The following is a 14,143-nucleotide window of genomic DNA, read 5'->3' as shown; positions in this document are numbered from 1 at the left end:
GATGATGGTGGCGGCTGTCTCATCTGGGGTACCGGCCGATGGGTGGTAAAGGAGCTCGAGGAAGGCTCCCAATGGCATGTCTCTGCTCCCAGCGGCAGCTTTTGCCAGGGCATCCACCTAGAGGTTTTCCACCCACGGTATACTCTGTATTGATATGTTGCGGAAGCGCCCTTCGGCCCTACGGATGGCCTCAAGGTATCTCGCCAGGTCCGGATGCTGAACTTAGAATCTCTTGTCCACATGCCCAGTAATGACCTGAGAGTTGGTCTTGATGATGACTCTGGTGGCTCCTAAGGCCCAGGCCTTCTGGAGGCCTAAGAGGACGACTTCATATCCGGCGATGTTGTTGGTTGCCTTAAACTACAACTGGGCGACAAACTCGTCCCGCTGGGCTATGGGGGGGGATAAGGACCACACCAGTCCCCGCATCAGAGGAACCGTAAGCTCCATCGTGTATATTGTCCATATATCTCAAGGAGGGGTTCTCTGGTGTCCTGCACGTGCCAGAGTCCATTCGGCGATGAAGTCGGCAAAGACCTTCGACTTGATGACTGTACAGGCCACTAACTTTACCTCGAAGGGGGCTAGCTCCATAGCCCACTTACTGATGCATCCGGTCGCCTCCCGGTTGCGAAACATGTCACCAAGCGGGTATGAGGTTGGTATAGTCATGTCATGGGCGAGGAAGTAGTGTCGGAGTTTGTGCGAGGCCACTGGAAAGGCATATGCCATTTTCTCAAGCTTGGTGTAATGCGTCTTGGCCCCGACTAGGGCCTCTGACACATAGTATACAGCCCTTTGTATAGAAAAACCATCACTTTCCTACTCCCGTATTAGTGAAGCACTTACAGTGGAGGCAGAGGTGGATAAGTACATGAGGAGCCCTTCATAGAGAAGGGGTATCACGAGCATCTTGACGTCAGAAAGGTGGGCCTTGAGGGCCCTGAATGCGGCTTGGCACTCTAGAGTCCAACGGAAAGGTTCAGAGCCCCTCAACATTTTAAACAATGGAAGGTTATACTTGGCGGATTTGGCGAGGAAACGGCTATGGGTCATGAGGCGGCTAGCTAGGCGTTGAACCCCCTTCGCATTAGTGGGTTGTGACATCTCTGTGATGGTGTGGATCTTGCCAGGATTGGCCTCGATGCCCCTCCGGTAGACAAGGTATCCCAGTAGCTTGCCGGCTTTGGCACCGAACACACACTTCTCAGGATTAAGCCAAACGCTGGCTGCCCGTAGGCTGTCAAATGTTTCCTGAAGTTTAGCAACGTGGTTAGCCTCAAGCTTGCTCTTTACAACGATATCGTCGATGTAGGCTTCGACGTTGTGACCTAATTGTTGCGCCAGGATTTTGTGCACCAAGCGGGAGAAGTGGCTCCGGCATTTTGGAGGCCAAAAGGCATCCGAATGTAGCAGTATACCCTAAAAGGGGTGATGAAGCTAGTCTTGTTCTCATCCTCTGTAGCCATCCACACCTGGTGGTATCTGGAGTATGCGTCCAGGAAGCTTAGCAACTCATAGCCAGTGGTCGAGTCTACCAGCTAGTCGATGCGATGGGGGTATCGATCTCGGGGGCACGCATTGTTAAGTGATATGAAGTCGATGCACATGCGCCATTTCCCACTGTGTTTCTTGACCAGAAAGAGGTTTGAGAGGCACTGAGAGTGTATAACCTCTCGGATGACTCCAGCTTTCAGCAGCTTCTGGACTTCCTCTTTAGCGGCCTCCACTCGCTCAGAGGAGAGCTTGGAGATCCCATGGCGTACTAGCCTAGCCCTCAAATCAACCTAGAGGGCGTGTTCGATGACGCAGCGGTCGACTCCAGGGAGAACCTGTGGGGACCATGTGAAGACATCAAGGCCCGTAGGATGGCTAGGAGTCGGGCTTGTTGTTCCAGAGTGAGATCTGCCCTAATTTGGAAAGTTCGGTCAAGGTGGTCTAGACATGCTAGAACATCTTTGATATCCCTATAGTCATGGATTTGGAGGGCCATGACGTCTGAGGTGTGCCAAAGGGGGGTCCTCGAAGTTCTCTTGGGCTACTTTATGGACGCGGCGGCCATTGAGGGGTGCGGGATGCCCGTACTCGGCCTTGCCAAGTCTTGGTCACCGTGGATGGATCAGCCCCATGGGGCTGAGCATCTTTAGGCAGAAATAGTTGTGATGGGGAACAGCTCCAAACCTGTTCAGAGTCCCCTGGCCCAAGATAACATTGTAGTCGTAGGGTACGTCCACGACATTGAAGGTGATTACCTTGGTCATGCTGCGAAGCCTTCGCCAAAGACGACCGGAAGTTCTATTTCACCTAGGGAGTCAAGAGGGGCCTCGTTGAACCCCTCCAGGGGCCTGTGAGCTGCGAAAAGCTGGCTCCATGGAATGCAGAGTTCGTCGAAGGCATGTATGAAGAGGAGGTCCGTCGAATTGCCTCTGTCTACAGCACCCTTCGAACTTCCACTTCGGCGATGTTGGCTAAGATGACTAAGGTGTCGGAGTGAAGGAGTTTTACCCCCTCAAAGTCATAGAAAGTGAATGTTATGGGGGCGTCGGCCCATCCAAGGCTCTAACGATGGATGCTGGTTGCCCCGACGTGGTCCACCCCACGTGCGTAGTCTCACCACTGTCGTTGTTAGGAGCAGCCAAAGCTTCCTCCCCCTGTTATGGTGAGGACTACCCACTTGTCCCTATCTTCCTCGTTGTCATAATGCTCCATAGGAATCGGAGGCAGGGCCAGCTGGAGAGAGGGTTCTGCAAGGCCATGTGATCAACCTGGTGGCCCATCGTCGGCCTACAGCCTTTGGGTCGTTCGTCGTCGGTCCCTTCCGCTATTGGGCAGGCTGCTTGCCCCCCGAGGTACTCCTCTCGGAAGATTATGAGGGTCCAGCAATCTTTGGTGTCATGGCCACATCCAACCCCGTACAGGGTACACCATTGTCCCTCCTCAGGGTGCCGTCCTAGGGCGCGATGCCTCTCGAGGAAGGCTCCAAAGCGCCCTTGGCTACGGCCCCTGAGACGGGGCAAGATCGGAGCTCCTCGACCTTGATTAATATTGTGGATGTTGTGAAGTTGCCATCGGCCCTTGCGCACAATGGAGCCCTCAGCCCCCTCGGGGCCTCTTTTTGTTGCTGGCGGAAGAGGGGCGTGCGTGGACCCTACCTGCAAGCGTAACTTCTCTGGCTCGACACTGGGGGCGGTAGTGGCCTGCGCGAGCCTCCATCGGAGCTTTTCTTCCTTCGCCCATGCGTATTCCTCGAATTTGCACATGAGGGCCTCCACTGAGCACACAAGGCATCAGTTTAATCGATCATAGAGGGGCCCTTCGGCCAGGCCCTGGGCTGCAGTGTTGATGATCGACAACTCCGATTTGCCTCTGATTTGGGCCTTGGTTTGGGAAAACCTCCAGAAGTAATCGCGGAGGGTCTCACTTGGTTGCTGCCTAACAGTGAACAGGCTCCCGGAGATCATTGATTCGACAAACATGCCCTGAAAATTGTTGTAGAAGGCATCTCAAAGCTGGTCCCAACTGTAAATGGTCCCCGGATCCAGTGCCCAGAACCATCGGAGGGCTACTCCCTCCAAGGCAAGAGGGAAGCATTTGGCCATGGTGGCTTGCCCACCTCTGCTGGCCTCTATAGCGAGGGCGTATGAGCGAACAAACTCCTCCGGATACGAATCTCCTGTAGACTTGGGTGTCATTGAAGGAAATATTGCACGCGTCAGATGTTCCAGTGATCAAAGGGCAATACACGTCGGATCATTCGGTGTTCATGATTTTTCTGTGATGTACTTTCAACTGAGGATTTTGATTTTGACTAATCTATAATGGAGTTGGAGATACGTGTTTTCTTGTCTTATGATGTGTAGGTGATGGATGCAACTTGACGGTCGACGGCGAGATGATCGGGTCTAAGTAGGGTGCTTGGTACCGGACGATCAAGGAGGCCAGGGCGGAGTCAAGGGTGCTCCTAGCTGTACACGTGGAGAGCAAGCAAAACGTGAGAAGGTGGATGAAGATGGTGTGTTGACAAGCGAAAGGGATGTCGATGCAAGTAACAAGGTGGCCCAAGGGATCGGGAGCGAGAGAGACTTTCTGGTGGTCAAGATTGCAAGACAAAGTACATGCTTCAACATCGGATCGTTTGCTTAAGGTATAAGTAAGTGGCAGTAAGTCATGTTTTGAGAAACGTGCGAGGCGGTTTCGTAGTTCAGCATCAAAACTGTGGAAAGGAGGAGTGCACGTGGCATCATCACGAAGCTTACGTCAAGACGAAGCTAAGTCATGAAGGCGCCACAGCCATCCGATTGACAAGAAAAAAGATGGACAAAAATACCCTCGGTGGTAAGTAAGAATGTATTAGAAGGAAGGGGCATTTGGGAATAATATAGGAAATTTAGGAGTTAAGGAACATATGCTATAAATAGAGGGGAGGGCTAGTTGAGCCCTTTGAGCCATCCATTTGAGAGTTGTGTGTTAGGGTTTTAGGAGAGGGAGAGAGGAGTGCTTAGTCTATGTATTAGTGATAGCTTTTATATGCAAAAACACTTTATAATCCATCAAAAATAGGATGTTTCTCTATAAGAAATGAAGTTTATGTTTCCTCTTGTGCTTATGTTCATCTCTTTCTAGTTTCCCTTTATTGACTCCCTTGCTTAGTTGTAGGTTTCTCGGTTTTCATTGCATTTTTTGTTTTTGTTTGAAAATTGAAATTTTCATCTGGTTGTTAAAGGCATAAAATTTACATTCAGAATTGGTCTTGAATTACCTTACCTCTAAATCATCAATTTTAAGAGTTTCTTCACTCGGTGCCTAGATCTAAGTGTTTTCCATTTTAAGTTGCTAGTTTTATGGCTATAACTCTTGTAATAATACTCTATAAAATCTATGGTTCAATTTCATCTATGAGAGCCGTATTTTTTTTTGAAGATTTTTATTGTGACTTGTTTTCCTCCTTTATGTTGCTTTCGCTCTTAGTTTTGAGGTGTGTTGGGTAAAAAAATAAGAAAATATCATCCAAAAATTGGTTGAGACGTCTATTCATCTACTCTAGTCACGTTTCTTGGTCCTACAAAACCAATATACCGTAGGTTTATCTTGTAATAAAATTATAAGTGTAAGATTGTATGCTTGCGACAATCTTGCCGTCAAAGAGGCTGAAACATCAGGAGTCACGTCCTCATGTGGGTCTTGCCGGCTCTGATCTCAGTAAAAATGGCGAGCAAAAGCAGCTCATCAATCTTATCAACGAGCTAGTACAGTACTTATATCAAATGCACAACTCGGAGAACGATCCTGTGATATTGATCTGTATATTGATCGATCAAGGCTATCGCAAATCCGGCCGCAATCGCAGTCTGGTTTTCGCTTCCCAAATAGAAATGGTCTGATGGTCTGTTGCTCATACGGCTCCACGTTTCTCCAGTGCTGAATCGGTACGAAGGCATCATCATTTGTTGCGAAGCATCAGGTGCGTTCCAGACTCGATCAGTGCAAGACTTGAAGTCTTGAACCGGCATCGCGGCATCAATCTAGCTGCCTAGCCTGCCTCTCCCAAAGTGAGGAAAACGCTAGGCAACACAACACATAGAATATAGATAGCCTGGAGAATAGGCGTTTGGTAGCAAGATATGTTTTTCGTAGGAAGATATGTTGGTGGCACTTCGCAGAAAGTTCTGATCTTGGACAGATTGGCTTTAGGAATTATCTAGTACGTGCTTGGTAGTTGCATTCCGTGGGAGCAGAATATTACTAGGTGTCCATGAATGATTCTTCATAGGAAATTACTAGCTAGCAGTTGTTGGATGGTCTGTATCCTATCCATGGATTTGCACTTCTTTTTTGGTAAAGCTCTGGTTTCATAATATTTCTTTTTCAGAAAGTGAATCTGGTCATGATGGTAAGATTATATTTCAATTCCAATTTCATCTCAGAGCCAAAATATCTCATTACTATTTCTAACTGACTAGATTAACGATATACCAGACTATGGCACATGTAAATACTGACTGAATTCTGTGCTTTGGCATGTGATCTGAAGATTGCTTCTGGATATCCACGCTTCTTTGGAAGAAGATAACAAGGGTGAAGAAACGGACTTCTTCAGCCAGAACCCAGAAACTGGCAGCAGACGAGTTGCTCAGTGCAAGACCAACCATGTCGTGTTTTATCAAAAGCAGGTCACACGAACTCCACACACGCACACGACCAGGGATTAAAATTTCACTGAAATTTCAGCAGATTTCAAGAATTTCAAAGGGCAATGAAATATCTAATTCCAGATATTTCTTTCACCGACATATGGAAACTAGGACAAAAATGACCGAAATTTCTGCAAAATTTCACAAATTTTGATCTTTTCGCCGGTGAAAAAAAAATTATAAAATGAAATTGAAATCCCTGCACACGACCATACACATGAGCGCTCGCATGGACGGGCGAGCCTGGCTAATGCCACTACTTTCCAACATGAACATAACCGCATGTAGATAAGCTTTTTCCTGACGGAATTAGTTGTTACTCGATGGCAGTCAGCCATAGCTTAGTTGTAAGCTATAGCCACCGAGACAAAGCCGTCGGCATTTTCATCCACGTCCCCAACACGGACAGCGTTGACGGTCACACTCCTTGCTATCTTGGTCGTTGCCGTTGCCATCGCCGGCGGCTTGGTGGTGACGTTGTTTGCCTTGATCCTCTCCACTTTCCTCACCCTCACCACGCCCTCGACCAGAAGCTCATTTCTCGTGTTCGTGCTCGCCTTGGCTCCACTGATGAACATTTTCGATCCTTTTCTTCTTTAGGTGGTGGTGAATGAGCCTGTCTAGCCTGTTAGGAACAATTTCTGGCTAAATTGGTATGTTCTCTCTGAGCTTGATGTGGTCTCCATTTATAGGCCAGCCTAGCTAGGATTGTTCTTGAGGGACTCTGTAGATGTTGCCTGTGCAGTGATCGAGAGCAGTCAATCACAAGCTGCAATGCTTGCAGTTATCGCTGCTTTTTGGATGCACAAGCATGCATGTATGACATGTATGATGATGTATCAGATATGTTCGGTCGTTCCTGGGCAGAGTAATTTCTCAGCATCTTGGTAGAACCACTCGACCACATGTGGAAATCATTCTGCATGAGACAGATGATATCACTCGGGTAACAGAAAATGAAAACGCAGTTCTGACGGCCCCGTTTTCGGAAGATGAAGTACGGAACGTGGTTTTTTAAATGAAACACATAATAAACCCTCAGGACCCGACGGCTTCCCAGTGAATTTTTACCCATATGTCTGTTGAACGTAAGCATCAAAATTTTCGTAAAAGTGGCAACTAACCATGTAAACAGTGTTATCAATAAAATAATCCGATCAACACAAACTACGTTCATGCAGGACCATAACATCTTAAAAGGAGTGGTCATTCTGTATGCGACTATACACAAACTCCATAGAAAAAAGATGAATGGGCTTCTTCTTAAAACATATTTTGAGAAGACTTATGATAAAGTGAAGTGGTCATTTTTCTACAAACCCTACTTATGAAAGGCTTCTCACCTAAATAGTGCTCATGGGTAGAAACTTTTATTACCGAGGAAATGTAGCAATTAAGGTCAATAAAGAAATCGGTCGGTATTTCCAAGGAAAAAAAAGGATTATGATAAGGAGACCCTATCTCCCCAATTCTATTAAATATTGTCGAAGACATGTTAGCAGTCTTTGTCGAGAGAGCCAAAAGCGTCGAGCAAATTGCAGGTATTGTGTCCCACCTGGTAGATAATGGACTTTCAATCCTTCAATATACATACGACACAATCCTTTTTATGGATCATGACCTCAAAAAAGCGACAAACTTAAAACTTTTACTATGCACCTTTGAACAACTATATGGCCTAAAAATAAACTTTTACAAAAGTAAATTGTTCTTCTTTGGCGAGGCAAGGGATCATGCTGAGCAGTATACAGATATCTTTGGATGTGCTAAGGGGAGCTACCCCTGCGTTATCTAGGGATCCTGACACACTATCATAATAAGAAATAAAGACAGGAAAGGAGTAGAAGAATGTTTTGAAAAAAGAATAAGCAGTTGGAAGAGTAAATACTTAACTTGGGGGGGGGGGGGGACTCGTCCTTCTTAATTCGAGCAATCTTCCTGCATACATGATATCCTTTTTCTTAATTCCAAGAGGGGTTTAAAAAGACTTTGACTACTTTTGATTCAAGTTTTACTTGCAAAGTGGTAGTCATAAAAAAAATATAGCTAGGCTAAATAGAAAACCCTATGCCAACCTAAAGAACAAGGGGGTTTAGGGATTCTGGACTAGACATTCAAAACACTGCCCTCATCTGCAAATGGTTGTATAAACTTCTCACTAAAGAGGGGGTGTAGCAAGACCTCCTTTGAAACAAATATATTGGATCAAAACCACTTATTAAAGTAGAGGAAAACCAGGTGATTCGTACTTTTGGTCTAGCTTAATGAAAATAAAGCATAACCTACTCTGATATGGCTCTTTTCATATTAAAGATGGGTCGGAAATTAGATTTTGGGAAGACAGTTGGTTGAGCAATTCATCATTAAGAGATCAATATCCAAAGCTATATAATATAGTCTCAAACAAAGAAGACATGATGGCTACCGTTTTACTGTCTTTCCCACCAAAAATCACCTTCAGAACAAACCCGGTTGGCCCAAAACAAATTATGTGGAATGATCTCTTTTCTCGTCCTACAAATATTAACTTGATACAAGAACAGGATGAGTTTTGATGGAACTTAAATCAATCAGAAAGATTCTTTATTAACTCACTCTATAAAACCCTCATTCACAGTGATCAACCTATCAAGTACAAATAGATGTGGAGACTAAGACTTTCATTAAAAATTAAAATATTCCTCTGGTACTTACGTAAAGGTGTACAACTAATAAAGAATAACCTTACTAAAAGAAAATGGCAAGGCAATCAGAAGTGCTGCTTTTGTCACAAACCAAAGATGATTAAGCATCTCTTCTTTGAGTGTCATTTTGCTCGTTCCTCATGGTTTATAATTCAAGTGGCAACAAATCTTTACCAACCACGAAGTGCACTAAATATGTTTAGAACTTGGCTATGTGATCTTAGTAAAAACTAAAGCTAATATTCTGATAGCGACGGCCTCTTTTTATTGGTCGCTATGGTTATGCAGGAACGATATTATCTTTAACAAAATAAAATATAATTTTTCTTTACAGGTTATTTTTATTTGTACCCATTGGCTCCATATGTGTCAGTGATGCAACAACATGAACATCATCAGTTTATTACATCTAGATGTGCATACTTGGAGCAAGCGGCCAGGCAGCTCTTTATTCGGTTTGGGTGGCGCTCTAATCTTGGCATTGAAGCTCACAATGACTCATTGAAGACATATTCTCTTTTGATTTAGCTTTATTCCGGTTTTCTTTGTTCTTTTTTCTAGCTGTGTACATTTTTATGCAAAAGCCGAGAATAAATTCTTATATATTGTATCATATTGATATGACTATAATAATCAATAAAACTTCTATATAAAAAAAATGCGGAAATCATAACCCGAATTTGCATCGGGTACTCAAAAGGGCATCTTGATCACAATTCAGACGTCGTAACAGCGCACATAGCTTGGAATAGAATCTGAGCTACTATTGAGCCCTGATTGTGGCACGTGATAAACTTCGCAGCATATAGGCTGTCAGATTAAACAGTATAGGCTGTCTGAATCTGGGCTCGATAAAATAGAACAAAAGATTTCCCTCTGTAATAAATCGTGATCTATCACAACGTTGACTCTCTATCCAACCGTTCCAATGGCCTAAAGAGCAGCACGTAGTCTAGAATTTTATCGTTCCAATGGCCTGAAGAGCAGCACGTACTCTAGAATTCTATAGATTAGTTAAGTATACGTGCATTACAAAAAAAATTCATATTCTACACAAAACAATTGTATTTTGCAACTTAGTAGTACATACATATAAACTTAGAAAATCAGCAGAGGCATAGACTTGTTTATCAGTAGAGGCAGAGGCATTTCAAACGGAGGAATTTACACATGAGAAAAGAAGAAGCGACGGCAATATCAATTGTTAGAGTGGCTTCACTGTACATGTCATTTCATTTCATGCAGTTAAGGTTTCTGTCACAACACATCAATGAAAAGCATTGTTTTCATTTGTACATTCTGAAACAAGGTGCTTGCGGATTTTAGTGTTCTCCCTACTCAACAGCATACAGTCTTTGTCGAAAATCCACCAGGCTCAAAGTTGCATCACATGAACAAAAAACAAGTCATCTGACCAAAGATGTCCGAGTGGCTATTCTTCATGTCTTTAAAATAATTATAACTAAATAGCTTAATAGTATGTTTAACAGGGGAGATCATACCTGAGTGTTTTCGACCCTTGGTTGGAAGCTACATTTCTCAACGATAGATGACCTTAAAATCTCTGTATTAATGAGTGGTGTGAAATCCTTCTTTGAGACATTCGATATAGCCCAATTTACAAGGGCCATCTCCAACAAAGGGCCGAAAACACTCAGGTATGATCTCCCCTGTTAAACATACTATTAAGCTATTTAGTTATTATTTTAAAGACATGAAGAATAGCCACTCTAGCACATCTTTGGACATCTTTGGTCAGATGACTTGTTTTTTGTTCATGTGATGCAACTTTGAGCCACTGATGTGCTAGAGTGGAACTTGGAACCACTGACCTGAGCAACACGGTATGCACCTTTGGCAAAAGGATCAAGACCAAACTATACATCCACTTATATAAGAACTTCATAACATAAGGCAAATTAACAATATCATTTTCCAGAGGGAATTTCAAATTCATTTACTAAATGTCATGCAGTTCGACTTTTCAGGTGTATAAACAAATCTGTTATTGAATGACTTGCTACAGCGCATTGTTTAAATTATAAATTGAACATAATATTGTCACATTTGTACCTCGTCAGTTGCATCAAAGTCAAACAAATCAAGATCCTTTCCCAACTGAAGGTGATCTTTGATTGCGAAATTGAAGCTCATCTGACTACCATTCTACATGATTCAAGCAAAAGAAATTACAAAGTTTACAAAGTGCAAAGCCAGCAATATATATGTACAACAATACACTATCTCCTTTCTGACGACAGAGCTTTCCTCAGCCCCTACGGGAACATCTGGATGTGTACCATTAGGAATACTTTGCGCTTCTAGTTGAAGCTTATCGTTCAACTGAACAAGATCCTCTTCCAGTGCAATAAATCCCTCTTTCAAGTTCTTACCTGTAGCAACTCAAAATGAGTTAGAACTAATATAGTGGCATGCTTTTTAAGGCGTCCAGGTGGGTTGTAGCCCTGGGCGTCACCCTCTCCTTGCTGTCTATAGGTATGGCGTCCGCCTAGGCGTCGTGTAAGATCTTGTTCTGGAATCTTCCATGCCTCCTGGATCAATCCCTCGATTAAGTAGCCGATACATGTAGTACAACATTTGTAGCATCATAGGCATACATCATATATAATGAGATTAAGGTTATATAAGTACAAAAGGTCTTTAAACTATACGATACATTACAAACCTAGCCAACCGACCAACAAAAATACAGCGAAATAACAACCCAAAACCATAGGCAGCTTGGGTGCAAACATGACCACTATATCTACTCCTCATACGCGCCTTTGTCTCCCATGAAGTCGGCTTCCATCTCCTTATATGAATGACAGCAAGAATGAGTACGAAAGGTACTCATCAAGTCCTATACTACTTTAAGAGATTGATAGATGCATAAAGGATAGCTTAAGGATAAGTCTTCCTCTAATCCTTGGTCCAAGGTCCTCCGCAAGTCCTTCGGCTCTACAAAGCGTGATTTACAATTAACAATGACCTATGCTATTGAAGAATCAAATAACATCAAATGAGTCCTAATAGATATCACAACATGATTGATAGATAGATCTCGAATTTAGATGAACTTAGGCCAAAAAAATTGCAAATATTAGAGTCGAAACAAAGAAGTTATGACTCCTAGAAGATGAATCTAAAATTAAATCAGGAAAAAATCTGAAATGATACTATTTATGGGTGAGTCCCACTAAACAGTACACTATGGGTCCCACTAAATAGTGTATAGGCTAGGGTTGGATTCTAATTCGGGTTTGGTCTGGGTCTGATTGGGCTAGAAGTAATAGTTGGCCCTGGGTGGACTTGGGCAGTGGGAGAGAAAATGGCCCAAGGCCGGTTTGCTCTAGTGGGCTGAGGATGAATAGCCAACCCAAGGAGAAAAAGACCCCTAGCTCATTTTTTGGATTGGGATGTCGGAGACAAGATGAGTTAGCCCATCAATGGCTCAGCCTGGTAGACACGACCAGGTGGCCCGTGTAGCGTTCTCGCGACCTGGCCTGACAGATAGAGTAGAGAAGGGGGCGGTGGTGAGGATCCACTGTGGCTTATTGCCGGAAACCTCGCCGGAAAGGTCTTAGAGGTGGCGGGCTACCTAGGGAGACCACGGTCGAGTGACAGGGAGGCATGGGCAACCCATTTTGCCTGTCCCCGCCGATGGCCGACGGCCAAGGCACACTCAGACAGTGGCCGAAGTAAGCTCGACGGCGGAGGAAAAATGGACAACACTCCCTATTGTGCTTAGGGTGGTTGATGGTGATGAGAAGCCTGCAATGCCAAAGGTTGCGGTACTAATGACTTATGCAAAGGAGAATATCAAGCTAAGCTCCGCTATCCAATCCAAGAAAGCTTTGAACAAAAAGATCATGGATAATATTGAGCAACGTTGGGTGAAGCAAATTGATCATCCATTTTATGTGGCTGCACTATATTTAAACCTAGGCAAATTGCATCCCCTCATAAGAGCTGATGATGATGCCACTGTTGGGTAGCTAAGGGGTTGCTTCCTTGATGTGCTTGGAAGAATGGTGGAGAATGAGGAAACTCGAGATAAGATTAATGCTCAAGCCATGGACTATGAATTTCTTAGAGGAGATGTATTTTCATATAAAATGGCTAAACAAAATCTGGAGTCAATGAGCCCTCGTTAGTGTTGCATTTGCTTTTAATTTCAGCAAGTTTACATCTCAATAATTTAATTCCAGCAAATGTATTCCATTCCTAACTCGTAATATATGCTTGTATTTACAATTTTAGTTGATTTGTGGCATTCGTATGATGGTTGTGCTATTGAGATACAAAGGTTTACTAGGCATGTTGTTAGTCTTTGTGCTTCATCATCTGGTTGTGAGCGAAACTGAAGTACCTTTGAATTTGTAAGTTACAAAACACAGTCCTTGTGTTTTGAAGTTTTCTCATTTCTGGTTGTTTTGACAATATTTGCTATTTCGTAGATCCACACTAAGAAAAGGAACCGGTCACTGCATAAGAGATTGAATGCTATAGTCTTTGTTTCCTATAATCGGAAGATGAAAACTAGGTTTCAAAAAAGACGTAAGAAAATAATCGCAGGTTGATATGCCACATTGCGCATGCAAAAAATAATCAAAATCTTCGGTAAACTTTCTAGTGCCTTCGGTATATATCGTCAATTAATCCACAAAGCAGACGAAATATATGATTCATTCGTGCATCGCGTGGTCATAATCACCTCAGGAGCTGGAATAAAAAGCAGGCGTGCTGCACGCTCCTTGATAAATATTTGAAAAGAGCCAACACTAAGCATCTCGAATCGAGCTAGCCGGGCTCACAAAAAGGAAAAGTTTGGATGCTGGTTTTGTATGTAGTCCATGTATGTCACTGATCACCTTGATGCGTGTTAGGTATCTGGATATGTTTATCCCTAGCTATATTCCTCTCCACATGGAGGTACATATATACGTGTTGGGTTCCCATAGGTTGTCAAGGTTGTTCATTAGCAGGTGTGGTGATACAGATGTATTTCTAAAAATTTGTGCAATTTTTTTAATCTATATGTCATATTCTATAGGTTTTTCTAGTGACTGTGGTCCACAAAGGCCAAAACCCATCTCACCACGACTTGATAGGCGTTGACGCGGCCACAGCTCATGACCACTAGCGGTCCAGATGCTCTCGAGGCACGAGTGACGACCGCGTGCATAAGTGCGTCAGTTAAGTCCTAAGAGGATGAGATCGTGTGCATGACTGCGTGATGGCCGTGTGCGTGACGGCCCATGACCT

The sequence above is a fragment of the Phragmites australis genome, chromosome 11, assembly GCF_958298935.1.
Source record: "Phragmites australis chromosome 11, lpPhrAust1.1, whole genome shotgun sequence".
NCBI lineage: Eukaryota > Viridiplantae > Streptophyta > Magnoliopsida > Poales > Poaceae > Phragmites > Phragmites australis.
The sequence above is the reverse complement of the archived record's forward strand: the minus strand, read 5'-3'. Positions refer to the sequence as shown.